Source organism: Vicugna pacos, chromosome 13 (genome assembly GCF_048564905.1).
Source record: "Vicugna pacos chromosome 13, VicPac4, whole genome shotgun sequence".
NCBI classification, from domain to species: domain Eukaryota; kingdom Metazoa; phylum Chordata; class Mammalia; order Artiodactyla; family Camelidae; genus Vicugna; species Vicugna pacos.
Genome location: NC_132999.1, coordinates 26,453,602 through 26,478,033, shown reverse-complemented (window position 1 = coordinate 26,478,033; position 24,432 = coordinate 26,453,602). Strand labels below are relative to the sequence as shown.

General features: G+C 43.3%; 1 long non-coding RNA gene across 1 annotated transcript in view; it reads right to left on the bottom strand.

Annotated features, from left to right (window-relative positions):
* The window catches only part of LOC140700907 (uncharacterized), a 71,081-nt gene that overhangs the window by 39,528 nt on the left and 7,121 nt on the right, over positions 1-24,432 (bottom strand). The window lies entirely within an intron of this gene.

The window sequence follows — 24,432 nt, the reverse complement described above, 5'->3', positions numbered from 1 at the left end:
TCACTGGTTAAGTCTTGAAGTCAGTTATTTCTCTCAATGCATTTTAGCTGGAGCCCTGTTAAATGACCAGGCTAAGTCTTCAGGCCAGTTGTCTTCTGTCCTAAGTGTCATGAGGAGGTCTAGTCGAGGTGGAATCTAGGACCTGCTCAAGCCTGGTCCACTCCAGGACCCATCAAGATGCACGTTTTCCCAGATCCTCAGAGTCAGAACAGACCTTGAGGCTCTTATTTTCCAAATTGCTGGGGCTTTCCCCCGTTAGCAGGTGTTCGAGGGGCAAAGACAGTTCTACAGTTGGTGCAGGGAGCTGAGCCAAGGCTCCCTCTGGGTATGCGGCTCTGGGACTCTGTAAATTGAAGGCTCTCTTCTGGTTCAGAGTCTGTATCCCACACTTCTGCTCACCCAGCCTGGCTTCCATGTCCATGGATTATGTTGCTAGTTTTAGTGCTTTCAGGTTAATGATACTGACTCAAGGTTTGGAAAGGACTTCTGGGTTGTTAAGTCCAATCTTCCATTCAATACTTGGATTTCGTCTGCAACACCCTGCTTTCCCTTCTCCAGCAAGGAGGAGCTCATTACCTCATTGCTTCTTTGGTTAATGTGACTATTAGAAAGCTCTTCCTTCTCTGTATGTAGTTTCAGGCAGAGGGGACAGTATGAGCAAAAGCATGGAAGAGACAAACAGTCTCGTGCATTCAAAGAGGATTTGGAAAACTAGAGTTCAAGTCCAGACTCCTACTTCTCAGCTGGTGACCTTGGACAGATCGCTTAACCTTCGTGGACTTGAATATTTCTTTTCTTGGTTACAAAACAGGGCAGTAATGCCTGCCCTATCTACCCCAAGAAGTTGCAGTGAGGTTCAAATGAACCATGAATAGTTACTTTCACAGAGAAAGACTGTGCACATTTAAAATACAATAGCTATCACCATTGATATGTTCTTAATCAACCTTTTCCACTTTAAGCAGAAAAGGAAATAAAGCAGTTGTCTTTGTTTTGTTGCTGTTTTGTTACTATTTGCAAAAGAGAAGTTTGACGCCTATTATAAAATCCAGAGGTAACCCTTGCTCAAGTTTTGCCATTTAGTGCACCCAAAATACTCCCAGACAACACTGTGAGATTGTTTTCCCCTCATCCCAAATGCCCTCCCTGACCCAGGCATATTCTCTGGGCTTCTCCAGGGAGAAGGCTACACTTGTGCTGATTTGTACCCAAGCTGCCTGGGGTTTGCATTGACAGAGACAGATGTCAACAGGGTGAAACTAACAAATTAATTTTACCTGATGACCTAAGCCAGATGTGACTGAAGGAAGAAAGAAGGGAGAAAAGATATGGACTCTCTTGTCTTTGTCACAATCCATGCTGTTTTTTCAAGATTATCTATCAAGCACAAACCTCAAAACAGTTCTATACCCTATGAAACCTTTCTGAAACAGTGTCTCCAGGTTAACCAGACTTGAATACCTGTAGGTAACTGTGGTTATCACCCTTCAGATAAGTCCTGCTTAACAATTTCAAATTCAACAAGCAGTTCTTGATCTAGATGGCATCTCATTTAAATCTCAAAAAAATCCTATGTGGTTTTATCACTCTCATTATTTAGACGCAGAAAGTTAAGCCAAGAGAGGAGAAAGTGAATATCCAAGTTCACAAGGTTAACAGAAGCAAAGCTAGAACTAAAGTCTTTGACCTGGAGATAAAAAGAAGTGTTAAAGGCAACTTCTTTTATGTGCACATTTCAACAAAGATGTCAATATTAATTAAATCCCTTCTCTGTTCAGGGCTCTGCACTAAGCATTGGAGGTGGGTAAGGATGTAGAGGAATGTCTCATTCTATTGAGGAAGATTTTGGGGAGATGTTTCTTTTCATAAGCTACGAATTGTGAGATTCTCAGGTCTGCCCATTCAACAAATATTTAGTGATATCCATTGGTTGGCAAACCAATGTTCTGGGTGTAAAAGAAAAGAGAGAGAGAGTGAAAGAGAGAGAGAGGAGATGAATAATCTATGCTCTCAAAATGAAGATGAGATTGGAAGGAAGTCGCTCCATATGGTCAGAGAGATGCAATGATCGAGGTCTTTGTAGGGCATATGGGAACTCAGACAAGCCCTACATAGCACAGCTCTGGGGTGAAGGAGTGGAGGGATGGGGAGTCAGAAAGACTTCCAGGAGGAGTTCTCAGGTGACTTCAGTCTTGAAAGTCAAGTATGGCTTAATTTAGTTAATATATGAAGAAAGGGTATCCCAGAGAGTAGGGACAGTAGAAATTAGGCATAGGGCTGACAAGAGAGCCAGGTATGGGAGGCCACAAGCTTAAAACCTGGTGAGAGAAGTGGTGAGGGATGAGGCCATATAGAATGGTGAAAGTTGGATTAGGAAGGCTCCAAGAAGCTAGATCATTAGGGTGTACAAATGCCATTGGTTTCTGTAAGTTGATTTTGTATTCTGCAAATTTACTAAAATCATTCATTAGTTCCAACAGTTCTTCGGTTGAGTCTTTGGGATTTTCTATACACATCTTCAAATAGCAACATTTTTATGTCCTCCTTTTCAATTTGGATGCCTTTTATTTCTTTGTCTTGCCTGATTGCTGTGGCCAGGACTTCCAGTACTATATTGAAGGACAATGGTGGAAGTGGACATGCCTGTCCTGCTCGTAATCATAAAGGAAAAGCCTTCAGTTTTTCTCCATTGAGGATAATGTTAGCTGTGGGTTTCTTGTATGTGGCTTTCATTATGTTGAGACACGTTCCTTCTATACCCATTCTGTTGAGGGTTTTTATCACAAAAGGATGTTGCATTTTGTCAAATGCTTTTTCTGCACCTACTGGGATGATCATGTGATTTTTATCTTCACTTTATAATAAGTACATAATGTTTAAATCTGAGATCGTTTTCTTCTCCAGTCATAATGTGTTTCTGAAAACACTTGATTTTGCAGGTAATTAAATGATTTGTGAATCCATTTGATCCCTTAGGCTCTTCTAAGGCAGTTCCAGAATAGGCTTTACTGGAGGAATTGTTCAGCCCACAATAAGGGATGATTCCTCTGGAGTTTTCATTGAATGCCCCAGGTGATCACCAAGGCTTTTGGATTTGACTAGTTGAAACTTCAATTTTTCCCTGGCTTTTTATGAGTAACGGGAATTGTTCTAACTATAACTCCTTGTCATTCCTGGTCTGGCCTTTTTTTACTCTAAACACATATGACTTTTTATTCAACAAATTCCAGGGGACCCCTATGCAGCTTTTTGAAGATACTTTTCTGCATAGCTCCCTTCTTTCTGTGACTCTACCCTAAAAGTTCCTAACACCCCAGCTTGCTCATCTTTGCTCTTGTCCTCAAGTCAGTGAGGTCTCCAATCTCATTCAGGTTCTCCCTTCCTGAACCTGCACTTAGAGATGTAGGCTCATCTTATTTATTTACTTTTTTGCAGGGATCACGGCCCTGCACTGCCTTTTGTCAATATTGGGGAACAGCTTTTTGTATATTTCACCCTTCTGTTTGTTGTTTACAAGGAGGTGACGCTCATTCATTTTTACTCCGTCCTGGTTGGAAGTGGGGCTCTCCTGCCCTGGTCTTTTACTTGCTGGCCCTCCTGCTCTCTTTCCCAATTCAAATCAGATCCCTGATTCTGCAACCCACTTACAGCTCTCCTAGTTACTCACATTACCAGTTATCACCAAACTAAGACAGCTTTTACCTAAGGCTATTTTTCTCCTTTAAGGAATATTCTATAGTCTGTGTTTTCACTTTCTCCTTTCCCTTTCATGCTTTGATCCAATGCAATTTGAATTTCACCAGCACCGTTCCAAGGCTACTGCTGTTACTGTGGATAGATGCCAGTAACTTCCTCCTTCTCAAACTCAATGGATGCACTTCTACTCCATTTTCTTTGATTTTTCTGCAACATTTGATATTGCTGACTCCTTCCTCCTTGTCAAATCTGCATTCCCATGGAGGAAAGAAAACAAAACATTGTGGTTAAGAGTTCAGACTTTTAGTCAAGGAGACCTTGTTCTAATCTAAGTTCTGCCACATATATGAGCCATAAAAACTTGGACTAATGATTTGACTTCCTTGAGTCTCACTTCCTTCGTATGTAAAAAGAACATAATAACATCAACCTCACAGTATTGTTGAAAGAGTAAATGAAATAAATTCAGAAGGTGCTTAACCAAGTACCTTAACCAAGAAGGCATTTCATAAGTGAAAGCCATAATGATTACCTTCCTCCTAGTTTCTTTGACATTATTCTCACCTGGCTGCCTCTGGCAGTTAGCCTCCCTTAAAGACTCCTTTTTCTCTAACTACCCTTTGAGATGTATTGCGCCCCACAACTCATCCCCTTTATATTTTGTTTTTCGTTTTCACATTATAGATTATTACTTTAAAATACAGTATTAAAAAGCATTGAGTAGAAACAAAAAGAAATATTTGTGAAATAGATGTAAGTTGAAAAGGAAACAAGGACAACTTACACCCCTGTTCCTTCCACCTTTTTGAAGAAACAGAAGATTATAATCATCTTTGAAACCCCCCGTGTACACTTTTGGGATCCGAACCCCTACCCTTTCCCTGCAGAGACAATCATTTCCTGATTTTTTGTGTTTATCATTTCCTCACTTATTCTGAAAGTTTTTCCACAGATGTTTAGTTTTGCAAGCATCTGAGCCTTGTATAGAAAGAACCATACTAGATGTTTCTTCTGTAACTTTCTTTTTTCTACTTAACATTATGTTCTTGAGGGTCATCTATGTTGTTTCTGAGGTTCTGTTTCATTATTTTTTTATTGCCTCATAATTCCATTGTACAAATGCTCCATAATTTATTGAGCTAGCTAGCCTTTCTATTGTCAACAGATGTTTGCCTTGTGTCCCATTTTTGCTGGTACAACAATGCTGCTGTGAACTTCTTTATACATCATCTCTGAAATTGTCTAGGATATACAATCAGGACCAGGATTGCTGGATGGGAGGGTTTGCACGTTTTCGCTGGGTTAAAAATTGGTTTTCAGAATGGTTGTATCAGTTCGTACTTCCACCATCATTGCATAAATATTGTTGAAAAATTGTTCAACATACTTACCAACACTTGATATTGCTATACGTATCTCCATTAGGTTTTACTCTAGCTGCTCTCCCTTAGTGTCAACCATCACTTCTGAGCTGATAACCACCAGACACTTACCTCCAGCCAGTATGTTTCTCCTAAGCTCCAGATCCACATATTCAACTCCTAGTTAACGTCTCCTGCTGGCTGCCTTCAGACAGAGCCAATGCAACATGTTCCAAAAGGAGTCTCCTTCAGTAAATTGCACCATCTTTAGTCAGTCATCCAAACCAGAAATCAAGGCATCACCCTAAACTTCTTCCTTTCCCTTGTATCCTACATCTGAATCCTGTTCATTCTACTCTCCAAATACCTCTTGAATCTACTCACTCTGTTCTACTGTGCTTCCCTGATACTTCTGGTGCTTCTCTTTCAGGAATCAGAGTAAGATGGCACTTCCTCATTTCATGAAGTTATTAAGGCCTTATGACTTGCTCGGCCAATGAAATGTGTGCAGAGGTAACATCTGTCACCACCAGACAGAAGTCACAAGAAGCGGGGTGTGATTCACCATGACCTATGCCCCTGCGGCAAGGACTGGCAACAGCACACCAGCCTGGGTTCTGGAATGAGAACAACAGAAATCTGCTTCCATGTAATCAACATGTAGCATTCATTAAAAAAAAAAAAAACCTGTCTTAAGTCACTGAAATTTTGAAGTTATTTGTAATGACAGCATAACCGAGACTCTCCTGACAAATGCACTTTTTTCCATCTTCCTGACTGTTAAACATGTGCAAGCAGCAAAGTTAGAGACTTTTCCAGTTTCCTTGGAGGTCACTGCTATGAGATGGGTTTTTTTTTTCAACTTCCTGAATAAACTCTTATGTTGGCATGAAAATAATAGCCTTTGAATGCCCAACTTCAGAGCTTGCTGAGTTCTTTCCAAGTGGCATTAGTTGAGGTTTTGGCACTTTTCTTCAGAGCACAGCCATCTACTATCTGCATAAAAGTCAGCTGTTATCTTCTTTCCAAAGCCATCAAATCCCAAAATAGAGTAAGTTAGGAGTAAGCTAATATCTTCCTGGCAAAGACCAGTGTCAGGTTTCAAGGGCACCATTTGACACCTAGCTGACAAGGGACATCACTAGACTGCCTACAATGCTCAAAGACCTACAGAACGTTGCTTTTAAGGAACTAACCAAATTGAAGCCATGTTATGACACTAATAACCGAGGAAAAGGAAATTAACATTGGTTGAGCACCTTCAAGTGCCAGGCATTTTATGTATACTGTCTTGTTCAGTCTTCAAAACCACTTTGTGTGTTAGATATTATTAGTCTAGCTGACAAATCATTCCCAGAAAATAAATTCAACTTGAGTAAGTGACTGGCCAAGGTCACGGTAAAGACTCTGGGTCCAGAGCCCAGAGCTCAGGGCTTCCTGTAAGGTGCTCCTTTGACGCCCCCATAGAGTCTTAATTGTGTCCCTTTATTTCCTTACATAAAGTTAAAAAATAACCCAAAGGCAGGTAGATGAGTTTTCTGAGTCTTGACTCACTCACCTAACAAATATTGCCTCCTACTTATTCAGTGTGAATAGCAGTGCTGGAGAGGGAAAAAATGGAATACGACGAAACAGAATAGATCAGAGGAAAAAATCTCTGCCTTCAAGGGGCTCATGATATACAGTGGTGCACTGTGGTATGTAGGCAGATTAAATACAACATGATGTGACGCATGCATCCACTCATTCATTTGCCAGACATTTACCAAGGGTTGATCTGGAAACAGAACCAAAGCCCCTGTCTTCAAGGAGCTCACAGTCCAGTATCACAGGCTGAACAACAGAAACTTGCCAAGTGGAAGCATCGAGAAGGGTAAGGCTCATTATCTCAGGTGAGTCAGCAAAGTCTTCATGCCTGGGGTGATTCTGGAGACAGATTTCTTTTTAATTGCAATGTCAGCATCATGCAATATTGTGTAAGTTTAAGGTGTACAATCTGTTAACTTGATACATTGATATATTGCAATATGATTACCATGGTAGTGTTAGCTAAGACCTCTATCATGTCATATAATTATCCGGGAGATAGGTTTGGAAAGAGAAGTTCATGGCCACTAGAAGAAGAGCGTTCCAGGCCACTAGAGCAGCATACACAAAGACGCCCAGGGCAGGGAAATTCCATCCTGGAGAGAAAGGGAAATCTTCCCCATAGAAGCAGCCGGAGAACCAAGCCTTGAAGTGGGGCAAGGACAGACCTCACGGACAAGGTGCAGAAAGGCACCACCCGAGCAGGCGGAACAGCAGATGCAAAGCATGGATGCATCTCTGGAAGAAACTGCAATCATTCGGGCTTGCCTGTGGTTCAAGATTCCTGTGGGGGAGTAGCAGCAAACGAAACTGGAAAACAAGGGTCAGAGGAGGATCACGGAGAACCTTGAATGATTTGCCAAGAAAGCTGAGATAGTGCGTCTAAGCAAAGAGAGCTATGCATGCAATGTCAGTGCAAATTTAAACAACAACAGCAGCAACAACATAGCACAGAGCTTCACACGCAGTAGCAAATGTTAGCCATGATTATTTTTAATTTTTGTCTTAGTTCAGACTGCTACAATAAATACCATAGACTGGGTGGCTTAAACAACAGCACTTTACATGTCATAGGTTGAGGGGCTAGAAGTCTGGGATCAGGTTACCAGCATGGTCAGGCCCTGCTGAGAGCCCTCTCCCTGGCTTCCAGATGGCCACCTTCTTGTTGTAGCCTCACATGAAAGAGAGAGACAGAAACAGACAGACAGAGAGACAGCTCTCCAGTCTCTTCTTACAAGGGCACTAACCCCATCGTGGGGGATCCACTCTTAAGATCTTGTCTCAACCTAATTACCTCCCAAAGGTCCCACCTCCAAATACCATCACACTGAGGATTAGGACTTCAAGATATGAATTTGGGAGAACACAAGCGTTCAGTCCATAGAAATTATCATTATAAAAAGGTGGTATAAGAAGGAAATAATATGGTCACATTAGCGGCTTAGAAAGCTAACCCCGGCAGGCACTTGGGAGTCATCAGTGAAGGGTTCTCTCCACCACCGGCGAGACCTATGCGTGTTGGCCAGTTAGATCTGGGTTCCTCTCTGTTTCCACAGCCCCTCTGCTTCCCTCTCTCACCACACTTAGTACGTGTTAGATTATTAATTCCCTGAGGACAGTGATTATACTGATCTCCATGTCCGTAGCATGTCTGCCAGAGGGGATATATTAAAAATATTTAGAGGCATGAGACTCCACATTCCCTCGTGGCACTGCAGGTGGGCTGCCCTCCTCTTAGTCCCCACTCCTCCCTCCATATTCCACATTCAAGTGCCCGAGCCTTGCAGCCTGATCTGGTCCTAGGCTTAGGAAGTCATGTTTCCAAAGTCCCTACTCAGACCATGGGTGTTAAGAATAATGTCTTCCCCACACCCTCTCACTTTCCAGAACCATCCACATTCGTGTTTCTAGTTTCTTTGCACTTGCCTTGAAATTGATGACAAATGAATTTTGCAAGCCCATCTAGGAAATTACCTCAGTATCCAACTCATTTCCTGGGGCCATTTACATTTTTAAATGTATGGAGAAGGTTGAAGTGCTTTTTCTTTCTGAATTCCCTGGACCACTGGTAAACCCCTTTCACCCTTATAAATGGACAGGAGATGATGTCACAGCACAGTAAAAGCTCTCATGGCTTTAGCCTTCCCTCCGTGGTTCAGGACTGACTCAGATGTCTCTGACCTTGGCTCCCTCTCAGAGACTATGTCAGATCACGGGGACTTGTCTCAGACCTTCTGCCACTAGAGGCAATGGATGATCAGAGAGCTCTTGGATGAAAACACTGACTTTCAACATCACACTGTTAGGCTGCACATCCCACTGACTCATCCTGCACGGACTAGCCCACTTAGCCATTCATTAATTCAAGCAACCTTGATAGAGCTCTTACAGTGGTCAAGGCTGTGCTGGATTCTGAAATCGCAGAAGTGAGCAAGGCACATACCCTCCCCTGGAGGAGACAGACCTTTATGCCAAGATGCAACAACCGTGACTAAGAGTTGCTCACTCATATCAATGAGTTTGCAGGGTAAGTAGATAAGCAATATGTATATCCACATGGCTATGATGCAAGTAATACAATATTAGAGGTAGCAAGGACTTTAAGAAACATATATATGTATTTTAAATAATTATATATCTACTATATATGCATATGCATATATATGGGTATGGGTACTTACCAATACCTAGCCTATACACAGTCTGTATATTTCCTATATCTATATTATATTGTTTTTCATCTATATATATTTACTACAGTGTTTACTATGAGCCAGGTGCTTTTTCAATGTTCTCATAAATTAACTCATTTGAGTCTCGTACTAGCTCCATGAAATATGCACTATTATCATCATCCACATTTTACAGATAAGGAAACTAAATCTTAGACATTTTAAGTAATGTGCTCATAATCTACTAAGTTCTTGAGCAAGGATTTGAATCAGGCAGAATACTTCCAGAGGCCATGTTATTAAACCGCATGCTATAAACTGTGAAGGAGGTAAATAATAGAATTCTTCCCAACTGAGGTGGCTGTATTTACATATGGACTTTGAGGCAGGGGAGGCGTTCGTGAACAAATCCTTTGAGGTGGAACTCTGTAGGCCACCCTTAAAGAATGGCAAGTGACTGAATTTGGTTGGAACATAAGAAGATGATGCCCATCTTTGGCTCTGCACAAGGTCGTGTGGAAGAGGGGTCTCATTCTGGCGGGTAGCCAGAAAGCCACTGGATAGAGGGTGCAGGGACACAGATGGTGGCTGGCTTCCTGCCAGCAAGGATGTACAGGAGGGGAGCAGAGCCTTTTGGGGGCCCAGCTTGGCCTATCTGAATAGTCTAGCCTGCTGGCCAGTCTTGGTGGTAAAGGATTTGTGCTCTGGGATTCCACTAGGTTGACTTTTTAGCACAACAGCACCAGATCCTGAGTGGTACTCTTTCTTGCCTGAAGGGACCACCAGTGTCCACAGCTGAAAATAAAGGCACTAAGGATCTGCCCAGTTGTCTGCTTCTGTGAATTAACCCACCCCAAACTTGAGAGTGTACAACAGCAATCCTTTTATTGTGCTTCCAGATTCTGTGGGTCAGGAATTTGGAAAGGGCATGGTGGTCACTTCCGCTCTCTGCTCCTCCATGTCTGGGGCCTGAGCTGGAAGACTCTAGGCTGGGTGACTCTACAAGTGGGAGCAGGGGTCATCTGAAGACACCTTTACTCACATATCTGGGATTGATGATGACAGTTGGTGACAACCTCTGAAGCTGTCAGTTGGAACATGTATGGGAAGCCTCTCCATGCAGCCGCCTGTGCTTCCTCACAGCATGGCAGGTGGTTCTAAGAGCTACCAGTGCAATGGAATCAAATGGAAGCTGTATTGCCTTGGATGACCTGGTCTCTGCAGTCACATAGAGTCACTGCTAGTTTAGTTACAAGCCCATCCAGATTTAAGGGGAGGAAACTAGACTCCCACAATTAAAATCATGAATGTCAAGGTTATATTGTAAGAAGAGCCTATGGGATGGGAGAGGTTGCTGTGGCCATCTTTGGAAAATCCAATCTCCCGTAGCCCCTCAGATTCAGAATTCAGAGAACTGTCAGCAGTTAAACCCAACCACTTCACTATGGAGTTTACTAGGGTGGGGTGGGGAGCCAGTTCAGCCAAAAGGCACCATCATTAGCCCCATCCAATTTCCAAAGTCATTTGACCACCGAACCCCTTCCCTATAAGATTCTTAAGACACAGGTGTCCCTCAACGCTACTTTTAAATACAGTAATCTAAGATTATTCATCCAAGATGTGACCTCAGCATGAAGCTTTGCCCAAGCCCCCTCCTCAGGAATTTTGCACCAGCTCTTTCCTCTGTTTTTAACACTCTCTCTCTCAGATCTTTAAGGTTGACTTTCTCTCCATTCAGGACTCAATTTCATCATCACTTTTTGGAGAAAACTTTCCAGGTTACCCAAGCCCATGTCCACTCTTTCCAGCACATCATCTGGTATTTCCCACTGTCTGAAATGATCTTGTTTACTTGTTTATTTCTGTGTCTTCTCCCCACCTCACCCATTCTGCATAGTAAGTCCCATTAAACCCTATACCTTGCTCTTTCTGTTCCCTGGAACCTGGCCCAGTGCCTGGGTACACATCTATTAAACAGTCATTGAATGAGTAAGTGGAAGACAGTGCTATACCCAGAAATCTTTTTGTTTCTTATTTGTGGGATTTGGGATAAGGAGAATAAAGAACTTCTACATATATCTTAATGAAATGTAAGCTTCCTTTCTTTTGTCTCTCCACTCTCTGAATCTCTTCCTAAATTTTCTCCTTAAAAAAAAAAATAAAGTATGATGCCTAAAAGAAGACTGTGCATGATTTTGCAAAAATCTAGAAAAGCAGAATATAATGACTACTTCTTGAATCGCCCTACACAGAATTCCAGGTGATTCAATATATTCCATTATAAATTCCTTCCTATGGAATTCTTTTCAAGTGTAGCTAAAAATATAGAAGAATATATAATAAAATATATTAGGTAATTCATTTATATATAAAATATTTACATTTATGTATTTTATATATAAATATATTATAACATATTTATTACATTTATACTTTATTTAAATTTTTGATATTTATAACATTTTATATAGTATAAAATTCTACCATATAAATATTTTATTTATGTAACATGTAAAATACAAATACATATTATAAATGTAATGAGCAACTTGAAAACCATTTTGATCTTTCTTTTAAGTGTCTGATCTTTCTTAAAGATTTCATTCCTAAACGGGGGGGGGGGTGGGTGGGGGGGGAGCTAATTTCCATCACAGTGACACAGAAGTGCCTATCAAAGAAAGTACTAGAAATATCAAAAGCATTATAAATAGCTCACTTGAGTCCAGCAAAGCCATGGTTTGAAAACCCTCAAACATGAACAAAATGGGAAGTCAAAGAGATATAGCAGAATTTGATCTTCATGTAGGGTCACTCAATCTTCTTTATTCTCCCAAGAGAGGATCAACAAAGATGGCCAGCCTCCCTGAAGTAGATTTCAATCTACAAGGACTTTTTCATCCAAGATCCTTGGAAACGATGACCCTCAGGGAAGGGGAGCTCTTTGCTCTTACTGGAACATCCTCCGAGTCCCATCCGCCCACCCCGTCCTGTTCCCCTCCCCCACCCCGCCCTGTCCACTAATGACTCAGCGGCGCTCCTTAGCCACCTGCCGGGGCACAGGCTTAGGCACATCAGATCTGCCCCAGGACTTCTCACAGGAGTCAAATTATACTCACCCACACACCAGAAAGGAGGTCTGCTAGAAATCTTTAAAAACCGGGTGCTTAATTTATATGAGACGGCGTCTAGACATTTATTTTCTGGAAATATTTAACTTGGATAAGACATGTGGCCCCCAAGATGAATGCAGGATTGAAATAGTTCACTTGAAAATTTGTGCAAGGAAACGTCTGGTGGAGTGCAATGAGGTTAAACATCAACATACTTTCCTAGGTTGGAAAGGTCATTCTGTTTGCCGTGTGCTCTCAGGGCCCTGCCTCTGAATGCTCCCGGTATTATGTTAGAAATATAGAGTTAGGTGATAATTGCTTTTGCCATGCCTACTTTTCTGTACTTCTATATGCATTTTCATGACTCTATCTGTGAATACTACCACTTCGATGGTCACTGGGGGTGAAATGCTAGAGATAGAAATTCTGGAGATTGTATACAATGGGAGCTTTATTTGGCTTTGAATTAGAAGGTTTTGCTTCAATATCCCAGACCATAGGGGCCAGCAGACTTTTCTGTGAAGGACCAAACAGTAAATATTTTAGGATTTAGGGGCCATTCAGTGTGTCATCACTACTTAACTTTGCCACTGTAGTCTGACGGCAGCCAAGGACAGTACACACACTAGTGGATAGACTGCATTTTGATAAACTTGGTTCACAAAAGCAGGCATTGGGACTCCTGTCTTAAAGCAGCAGCCTTCAGATTGTTTTAACAGTGACTCATAATAAGAAATGAAATTTATACCATCACCCAAAACAAACATACATTTATGTGTCTGTGTCTATCTGTGCATGTCTGTGTATGTGTATTCAGAAAACAACACCTACTTTTACAATGCACATACACCGATATTTTCTACTGTATCCAATCAGATTCTAAAAATCACTTTTTACATGCTGGTGGGGCACCATCTAAGTTGATTTTCAAGACCCACTAAAGGGTCATGACCCTCAGTTCACAGAACACTTTACCAGGCTAACTCTCCACTTGTGTGCAAATAGCCAGGAGCAGACAAAGCATCAGTGTCCCTCCGGTGATGAATGAGACTGCCTGCCCTTCACCAAAGCCTCCGCTGCTGGCTTGGGTCTTCCCATCTCTTGAATCTGATAAAGTTGTGACCCAATAATGAGGGCGATCACGCATTGCTGAGAATGCATACAAACGCTCTGGGTAAAAGCCACAGGACAGGAAGCTGGATGCCGTATCTTTTTCAAAGCAGAATAGGGAAACAAACTTTTCTCTTTGAGTGAGTCTAGCAGAGCTCGCAGAGTCCTTTCTTTAAATGTAAATGGAGTCCCAGTGGGCAAGGAAACAGGAGGAAGAACCTTTCCGATATAACAGACCAAGCCCCAGAGTAAGAATCAGACACCTCAGTCCTAACCCTGGCCATGGCCACTATTTAGCTGATGGTCTGGGCAGCTCAGTCCTCTCTCTAAGCCTCAGTTTCCCACCCTGCTAGCTGGGAGACTTGAAGCAAGATGCTGTGCCTCTCTGAGCCTCAGATACCTCAACTGTAAAGTAATGTTGGCTCCCTCAGAAGATTGTGATGAGGATTAAATAATTAATGATGAATGTAAAGTACTCAAGACAAGCCCAGCCCAAAGTCAGTGCTTGATAAATACACTTGCTACGAGCATGCAGTAGTTCAGATGCAATGCTCTTGCTGCTAGACGCATAATAAATGATAGATAATACCTGCTACTGTTCCACCCGTCCCTTTATTCTGAAAAGTCTCAGAGAAATTTCAACAGAAAAGTTAATAATCCAGTTAACTCCTATTTTTTTCTATGCAGGTTTACCAACTGTTACTATTTCACCACATTTGCTCTCTCTCTCTCTCACACACACACACACTTTCCTGATCAATCTCTCTCTGTACGTTTAACATAACTTGCCAACATCAAAACACTACGTCTCTAGATAATTCAACATGCATCTCTTACCTCTTATAATTATGGTATCACTAAGATGCCCCCCAATTTAATGTTTAACATTATCTAACACATGCTTATATTCAGAGTTTCCCAATAATGTCTTTATAGCTGTTTTTTTCTTTTTCCCAATCCAGAATCCAACTTTCCTTCTTTCATGACACTGACATTTTCAGACTCCAGGACAGTTATGTGTTTGGGTTAGAACAAATGAGTAAATACTTTTGTGTGTGTGGAAACTTTTGTGGAAACCAGGATTCTCACTGTAAAAGATGGGAGATAGAAATACGAATAAAAGCTGAGTAAGAACCCAGTGGTACTGGATTTGAACTAGGGAAATCAGACTTCATTTTAGTTGGGGTTCTCCAGAGAAACAGAACCAATGGTATGTGTATATCTAGAGAAAAGCAGATTTGTTTAAGGAATTGGTTCACACAGTTATGGAGACTAGCAAGCCCAAAATCTATAGAGTGGGCCAGCAGACTAGAGACCCAGAGAAGAGTCAGTGTTGTGGTTCAAGTCAAAAGGCTGTCTGCTGTAGAATTCCCTCTTGTTCAGAGGAAATTAGTCTTTTTTCTAGTCAGGCCTTCAACTGATTTGATGAGGCCCACCCACCTTATGGAAGGCAATCTTAAATAAGTTCAAAGTCAGCTTACTTAATTGTTAACCTCATCCAAAAACATCCTTGCAGAAACATCCAGAATAATGTGTGCCCAGCCAAGCTGACATATAAAATTAACCATCACAAACTTCAATAGAGGTAGAGACAGAGACAGATACACACACATATGCATTTATTTATTTTAGCTCTGTACTGAAAGGGCCCAAAAGCAATGATTTCCCAGTAATACAGAGCACACATGATGTCCAAATCTTGGCTTCTAAATATCATTCTCTACTAAAAAGAACCAGTGCTCCTTGGAGAAACAGCTGATTCTGACTCTGGGGCAAGGAAACTACAAGGAAAGTTTGGAACATTTTGTGCCAGAGAACGAGGAAGCACTCAAAGATCACTGGAGACATATCAAAAGAACAAACATTGGTTGAAAGGAATTCCCACTGGTCAAATCAATGGGGGAATCAAAATAAATAATGATGATAATGATTTACAGCACACTCAACAACAATAAAAGAGAAAAACCTATAAGACCATGATAATACAATAAAAGTAAAAAGTTGCACTGGGGCAGGGAGGAAGCTATTATTTGGAGTACTTGATACTAGAAGGAGGAGACATTTTGGCTGACTTCATTAGAATGCTGAAACCAATCCTTGGACATAGATAAACAGGATACTTGCTATGGGGAAACTTCCCTGATATTGGTTGGGGGAGGGGGAAGGTGTGGGGAGAGGGTAATAGTTATTGAAGTTATTAAAGAATGGTTGAAAAAAATTGAAATGATGATGCAGGTGGTGATAGTAACTGTTGCTTACAGAGTGAATACCAAGGGTTAGACATAGTACCAGTCCACTAGCCCTTTTATACACTTTAGGTATTCCTCCCAATGTCACTCTAAGAAAGCTAATAGTGACCCCAGCTCAGAGGGTCAGGTGGGGTGCCCAAAGCCTCACTGCTTCTAAATAGCAGAGCTGGGATTTGACCCAGACCTGTGGGCGCCAGTGTCCCTGCTCGTGTCCCTAGCACACACTTGTCTGTGGTCTGGATGTGAGGGGGTAGGTAACCAGAAGCAGACTCCAGCTCTGTCTCTTTGTGACCTTGGATAAACTACTCCCCATCTCTGAACCTCAGTTTCTTCAGGCGTTTCTCAAAACCTCAGCACCTCTTGCTCTCCGGGTCCTCTCCCCCTTTTCTCTGACCCACATCCCTGCCCCACCAGAGTAGCAGGACCTTCCGAATGAAAATCATTTCATCTCTTCCCCACCTGCCCAGCAGTTTACTTTACCCCCATACACACACACACACACACACACACACACACACACAGGCAGGGCCAGGAGAAGAAGGATTGGACACTGCAGAAAGGGCATCTTCTCTTCCATCGCTGTCTCCAGAGCTTTAATGAGGAGCACATGGGATAAGGTTAGGGCAGTGGCTCTGGGTTACTCAGCTGTTGGCTTGCTTTATAAAATCGCCCGAACACACAGAACAGTTCAAAGACTAACAGAACAAACACACTGAACCCACCGCCTGGATCTAACAATGTTAACGTTTTGCCATATTTGCTTCAGATTTTTGTTAATTAAAACATTCAGCAGAAGGTTCAGTAGAAGTCCTCTTTGCAAACTTCCCTGAGCTCAGTCGCCACCCTCCTCCCCAGAAGTCATTATTATCATGCAGTGGCATGTATTCTTCCTGACCAGATCTTTATGGCACATAAAGACAGCTCACTTTAAACACGCAGGGTTGATTTACATGTTTTTGAAATGTGCATAAACGATATCATCTTGTCTGCCTTTCTGCAACTGGCACGTATCTATTTAACAGTAGGTGTCTGCAATTCATCCCCGTCACAAAGTGGAGCTCTGATGTACCCCTTCAGCTGCTGTTTCATATTTCGTTTACAGATGCTTGGTTTATTGATCCATTCTCCTATTAATGTGCTCTTAGATTGTTTCCAATATTTCAGGATTATCTAAAATGCTGAAATCATTTTTGTGCATCTCCTTCTGCACATACGCAAGAGTTTCTCTAAGGTTTTTACTTCGTACAGGAAGCCCTGGTTCCAAGGGCATGCTCACAGTCCCCTCTTTAGGTATTACCAGCTGCTTCCCAAACTGATTTTTACCAATTTCTAGTACCATTAGCGTGATAGGCTGGTTCCCATGTCTCCTTATCCTCATCAGGCCTTGGTGTTCTCTGCTATTTTTGCCAATCCAATGGATAGGAAATGTATCTCACTGTTCTCATGTGAATTGCCCCCTGACCAGTAATGCCAAACATGTTTTCATGTGATTATTGGCTATTTGAAAGGCCTGTTCACAATCGGTCAATTTTTCCACTAAGTTGTCATCTTCTTATGAACTTGTTTGAATTATTTTATATATCCAGGATAATAATTTTTTTAAACTTGAATGTGTTGTAAATACTGGGACAAGCTTTGTAAACTTCAAAGCAGCATGAAAAAAAACCATTAGCTTTTATTACTGTTCACTTTACTCTTACATACGTCTTATCACCAGAACCCCCAGAGGACAGAGAACATGGCTTCCTTATGTTTATTTATCCAGAGTGAGTGTTAATAGGAAGCAGCCTGGAATTATGGGGGGAAATTATGGCTTTAAAAATAGAAATGGAGTTAATGCTGCATCTGCCGCTCAGTAGCTATGTATACCTGCTCAAGCCACTGAATCTCTCTGAGTTTCTGTTTCTTTTGTTCTAAAAGGGGAAAGATCTCGCCCAAGGTTGTTGTCAAGAACCATCTAAGATAAGTTCGAGATTTGCAGACACTAACTACTGTATATAAACTAGATAAATAACAAGTTTCTACTGTACAGCCCAGGAAACTATATTCAATATCTTGTAGTAACCTATAATGAAAAAGAATATGAAAATGAATATAGGTATGTATATATATGACTGAAACATTATGCTGCACACAAGAAATTGACACAACATTGTAAACTGACTATACTTCAATAAAAATAAAATAAATACATAAAAAGAAAGAATCACCTAACATAATGCATGCATGTAAAAGCGCTAGTGTGGTGTATGCTAGATCTCAGTAGATATTAGCTGAAGAGAAATCCTGGTACGTTTTTGTTGGTGGTGAACGTAACTCTTCAAAGACTGAGCAATCATAGCCTCAATTCAGTGACTATTTCTTGTGTGCTAGACACTACATAAACTGCTACCATCCATTGTATTTTTATTTCTTTTACAGATAAAGTATGCCAGACTGAGAAAGATGAATTAATTTGGACAGTTTTACAGCTAATTAATAGTGGTACTAAGTGGCAAACACGGATCTATCTTATTCTTGTCCTGAAATGTATTCACTCTTCCAACAACATTTATGGACTGTGTACTATGTGCCAGGGACTCCACTGGGCAATGGGCTACATTTGTTAAGAGCTCTTTCAAGGAGCGACACGTTTTACTAAAGGATCAAAACAGAAAGCAAACAGGCAAATAAAGATGTGCCCTATGATATGTTATGAGACAAACACACAGCGAGGAGAGACTATGGCAAAGAGCTCAGAGGTTCTCTTTCAGGGAGGTGATCAGAGGAGGCTTCTCCAAGGAGATGACATCGAAGCCAAAAGAAAATAGATGAGAAAGAGTAAGCTGGCCATTTGAAAAGTAATCGCATATCAAGCAGAAGCAACGATAGTCAAATCCAGTTCCAATCGATCTCATCAATGAAATTGAAACTATTTTTTGATTCCATATCCCAGACTTGGGGCTCCTGCTCACTCCATCTGGCCTAACCCATGGCAAAGGAGAAAAGAGTACAAGCTCCAAGCAGCTGGGAAATCCATCGCTCTGTCCTGAGCTCAGATCCCCTCCAGCTAGGCAGCCGCCATCTGGACATCTTCCAGATGCAAGCCTCCCTCCTCCTACCAACTTCCCTTCCACGTCACTGTTCCACCTCCCAGGCCCCAAGCCTGTGAACTTGGCCAGAGCGGTTTGGCTTTGTTTCCCAGGTCAATACTTTTCACCCTAGCGCTCCCCACACTGTCCACAGGGTGGGCATTTGCAGACTGGCCCGTACGTGCATGAGCTGACAACCCTGGAGGATTGATTCAAACCTGGAAGGGTGCCAGGTTTTCATTAAACCCCCTTGTAAACCCGCACTGCAGTTGGACAGAGCCACATCTGCCGAGGAAGCCATCTGTGATTTGCATCGTTGTGCTCCAACAAAACACCAGCAGTGTGAAAAGCTCTCCCCTTGCTCCGCAGTGAACTGGAAAAGTAACATGAGTAATCACTTCTGCAGGTTCCATAATGACCTAATGGGCATTGGCTTAAGAATGAAACCACGGCTGATGGTCCCTGCCAGCAATCTGGGTGGATCCAAGTTGTCCTAAAACTTACAGGTCATCACTCATGCCTGCCTCTCTACCTAAGAGAATATAGATAAAGAATTTGCACGCTGTGATGCAGGGAGGAAAAAGTAACTAACATTTAATGAGTGTCTGCTAAGTACCAAGCACTTTACAACCATGACAACCTTCTAGAGCAGACATTTGTATACTCATGTTACAAATGAAGACACTGAGGTCAGAGATGTTAGATGACTTACTCAAAGTTGTGCAGATGAACGACATGGCTGAAAGCTGAACCCACTTCTCACGAACTCCAAAGTCGGTGAGCTTTCCACCGCTCCCAGGAAATAAAGCACTAAGCATGGCATGCAAACCAAGTGTTTGGTAGCTTGTTTTGATTTTTTCTCAGACTGAAATTCAAAAGATCATTAACAATTAAATAAGGTAAGACAGGTCGGATATCTTCCACCTACAGTGGCCTGGATCTAAGTAAAACCACTCAGTAATGGAACTTGTGAGTGAGTAACTTAAATCCACGATACTCACTTTGAATTGGATGAACTAAAAGGAGCTCCACTTCCCTGCTTCTTTCTTCCTCTTCTCTGAAGCTCAACCCACCCTGCCCCGCCAAAAAAAAAAAAAAAAGATACAGCCTGTTCCTGATGCCTGAACTCACATCCAAAAATAGAAACATCCAGCTGGTGTCTATTTCACAAAAAGCATCTTCCAAAAGTTGGGATCACCGCGTTAGTGGGTGCGAACTTTTGGTAGTCTCTATAGTCTCAAAGCTGAAGTCCCTTTTCTTGTGAATCTGCAGGTATGCAGTTATTCAGGACCTCCCTGAAGCTACCCAGAACAAAGGGACAGGTTCCTGCAAGGAGTCTAGAGGAAGCAACAGCTTCCATCATACGACGTAGGCTTACAGGCTCAGAAGCAAGGAGTAGCAGAAAAAGAGCCTGTGCTTAAGCTGAGGTTTGAATCTTGGCTTGGACACCCCATCCTTGTGTGATCTCAGACAAATGTCTACCTTTCTGAGCATCCTTAGGTGACAGATGGGTCTAACAACACTTGCCGCACAAGGTGACTGAGGAATTCAGAAGACAATCCATCCAGACACAGGCACAGGGCAGGTTTTAATAAAAGCTAATTGGCTTTCCTGATCTTCCACATTTATCTCATATTTGGCTGAAGCTTCAAAGAAAGACTCCAAAAAATGTAAAAGAGTCAATAATTTTCTTTTGGAAAGAGAGTTTCTGATATTTCAGATATTGTTGGGTCGTCCAAAAGCTTAACTCTCAGCAGCTTTTCCTCTTCCCTCGTATAAACACCTAGAAATAATTTCCTGATCTCTGTCCCACAGAAACCAAAAGGCACCTGGACAAAGAGAATCAAATCACGTTGGAATCGCTGCGTGGAGCTCACCCTTCTTCCCCAGACTGCCAGGTTAGCCAAAGGTTTAGCTTTCTTTTTACAAAAGGGAGATGGGGGGAGAAAAAGTGCTGACAATAAAGGAAAACTGCTGCCATGGGAGAGTTTCAGGCTTGACTAAGATTCACGAAACAGAATCATTTTGTGCGTTTCCATAGCGTAATCCGTACAAAGAGAAGCCAGCTGAGTTTCAGGCGCTCTCGCTTGAGCAAACTGCCCCACGCCTCTGAACTTCAGTCTCCTCTGCTCTGAAGTGCAGACTGGCGATGATAATAACTACCTTGCAGGATGGTTAAGGGAATTACAGATTAAATTCATCCAGCTACTAGGCTCAGTGCCTAGCAGAGAGCAGGTGCTTAATAAACGGCAGGTTGTATTGCTCACAAAACACTTTCGATAGCCACAACCACCCTGGACGGTAAGAATCACTGATCCCGTCTTTTTAAGATGAGGAAATGGAGACTCAGAAAAAAAAAAAAAAAATCTGCTCGAGATCCCACAGCCTCTGGCTTTGCACTGAGAGGATCGGCTCGCAGATTTTTTTGGCTGCAAATCCTGTTTTCCTTTCCTTCCAGCACACGCGCGCATGCGCGCACACACATGCTGCCACGTCTGTTCCCCCGGCAGAGAGGGGAAGGCGATTTTAAGTGCGTTTCATCTCCATCTGAGCTGCTTCCTTTCCTCTGGCTCATTTGTTCCATCTCCCAAGGCCCGGCTGAGGCCTCCACTGCGCTGCCAACCTCCCCTACCCACCTCTGCCGCCAACTGAGGCTCCCACGCAGCCAAAAAGGCATTCGAGAAACCACATCCCCCTCTCCTCCCCACCGCGAGCCTTTGAAGTGAGCCTGTCATCTGACCGGTACCTACTCAGGCTACAAATCCCAGACTCTTTTCCTACCTGGAGCCCCAGGTTCCCCCGTGGCTCAGTGCAGACACAAGCTATGTCTGCCTTATTTTTCACGGGGCTTAATTTCTCTCCAGCCTGAGAGGACTAAGCACCTCCTCTGTGCCAGACACTAGGGTTGGCCCTGGGAAGAGAGAAATGAGTAAAACACAGGTCCTGCCTTCAAAGAACCCATGGAATAGGACAGAATCCAACTTAGTTTAATAATCACCGAGTACCTATCAAAGCCGGAGCCTGTGGGAGTACAAAGATACATAGATGTCAGTCCCCGGAAGAGCTCACAATCACTGCAACCTGCTAATGAGCACACAGGGACCTGCCAGCCCTCCGGTGCCTGCTCTGGCCCCCATCCTGTGCTTTATACACATCCTCTCCAGGCCTCGAAATAAAATAACCTTCTGAGATAGATGTTTGAAAGGGCAGAAAAGCCCCTCTGTCCAAAACCAATCATGATGATGAGGATTCTAGAATCTGGGTCTGCTTTTTGTCTCAGAAGCTGCTGGGGTTTTGGCAGGGTTGTGACAGATTCGTTGTTGCTATTATTACCTCACACTTGAATGGTGTCTTGAATTTTCCAAAGCATAGTCCTTCTATTATCTCATCTGAGCTCAGTATCCCGGCCCCAAGAAGTCCAGGGCTTTTTATGAGGCCCAGAGATGGTGACCAGTCAGGAGAAAGAGAGCCGACCAGCGCCAGCCCTGGCAAGGCCACTTATTCCTCCCAGTGCCCTGGAAAGGAGCTGAGCCCTTTCCCTCTCTTTAGCTTCGATTCAAGGAAACTGAGGCTTGGAGCATCCTTCCCGGGAAATGCAAAACTAGGCAAGAGAAATGCTGGGCTTGCACCCCAGTCTTGCAGTAGCCAGTCGCTCCGACAGCCAAGTCTGTCCTCCAGACAAAGCCGCGCTCTGATCCCAGCGCTGGATCAGCCTGGCCTGCCTGGCGGAGAGGTGGGAACGGCTCCGTGGGGGCTCGGTGCAAGCTCGACCCCTCGGCCTCAGGACTCCGGGAGACTCAGCAAACCTCTGGGCCTCCGCTCCTTGTTTGTCAGGAGGCAGTGCTCAGCTCTACGGCCTGCATCACAGGGCTCAGTGAGGGTCTGCTGAGATGTGAAATGGCTGAGAAGAAGGCATTGGAGGAGCCAGAAGTGTGCAGGACCATCCTTCATGGAGGGTCCGCTGACATGTTACTGTGGAGTCAGAAGCCTCAGAGACAAAAAGCAGACAGGCCTCAATCCCCTCCAGGAGCCCTGCTCTGGAACCAGGACCAGCCCCTCCGAGGGGTCCAGGGGAGGGCCATCGTCCACAGAGCCAGACCCCTGCCCCGGTGATTTATCTGCCTTTGCCTCTCCAGCCGGGCTCAACTTGCCGGTGCAGGGGTGGGGGAGGGGCCGTCACAGAAACAGACGGGTCTGGTCACAGGGTGACAGCATCCATGCCAAGAGCCCACTTTGTTTTAATGAATGACACCAAACACTTAGGCCATAAACTCTTCAGATTGCTGTGTCTGGCAGTAATTACATGCCTCCCATTAATAAATCCTAGTTCTGAATGGTTTACTGCACTGCACCCCTCTCTTCAAACACTGCAGGCTGAAACCTGTCAGATGAGGCCAGAGGCAGATTAGTGAAGAGAAGGCGGATAAAACAAGGCAGCTTTCTGGGCAGAAAGGGGCAACAGCCACAGGCAGGAAAGAGCCAGGGGCTGTGCTCTGCACACAGGTTCCGGGGGCGGAGGGAGGTTGGCCATTCTCACCCCTACACTCAGTCACTTGCCAACTCCCCCAAATTTTGACCCCCAAGGTGATCTTGAAGCCATCTCCACTGCCTTGGTTCAGAATTCATCAGTCTCACCCGGAATATAATGACAGTCTGTCATCTTGTCCCTAACCAGCTCACAGGCCACAGGCTGCCAGAGCAATCTTACTAACATCAAAGTCTGGCCACATCATTCTCCATAAAAACTCTTCAGGTGTCCCCAGTACTCCAGGAGAAAGTCCACTCTGTCCCATCAAGGCCCTTTGGAATATGAATCCTGCTACCTGCCCAAGCTCACTTCCCAGAAAGTACCCTTCCCGCTCTACTCCACCCTGGTGGTTCTCAAAGTGTGGTCCTTGGACCAGTAGCATCAGCCAGGACCTTTTGAGAAATACAGATTCTCAAGCCCCACCCAGAGCCACTAATTCAGAAATGCTAAGGAGGGACCCAGTGATTGTTTTTCTTAATAAACCCTTCAAATGATTTTGATACATGCTACGGTTTGAAAAACACCTCTTAACCTACTTTTTCTCAAACTTTAATGTGGGCAGGAGCCACCCGGAGATCTTGTGAAAATGTAGATTCTGGTTTAGCTGGGCCAGGGTGGAGCTCAAAATTCTGCTGTTCCAGCAAGTTCCCAGGTGATGTAGGTCCTGCTGGTCCCCACCCCAAACTGAGCAGCAAAACTCGGACTTCAGTGAATTCCTCATGATTTCAAGGCAGGCCTCCTTCCCCTTCCTTCATGCATTCATAAGCGCTGTTCTCTCCACCTTCCCCAGTTTTCTTTTCCTGCCTTTCAAATGTCCTTCACCCGGCGAACTATTCTATTCATCTATCGAAAGTCAACATAAAGAGCCCCTGCACTTGGAGGACTCCCCCAGTGGATGAGATCCCCTTCCCCTCCCTGCTCCCATGTGACTCTGCAAACACACACTGCATCAGAGCACTAATCACACTATACTGTCCATCTGTCTGTCTGTGCTCTCTCTTCTAAGAAAAATACATAGGGAACAGGACCTCTTGCTTCTCTGTGACCA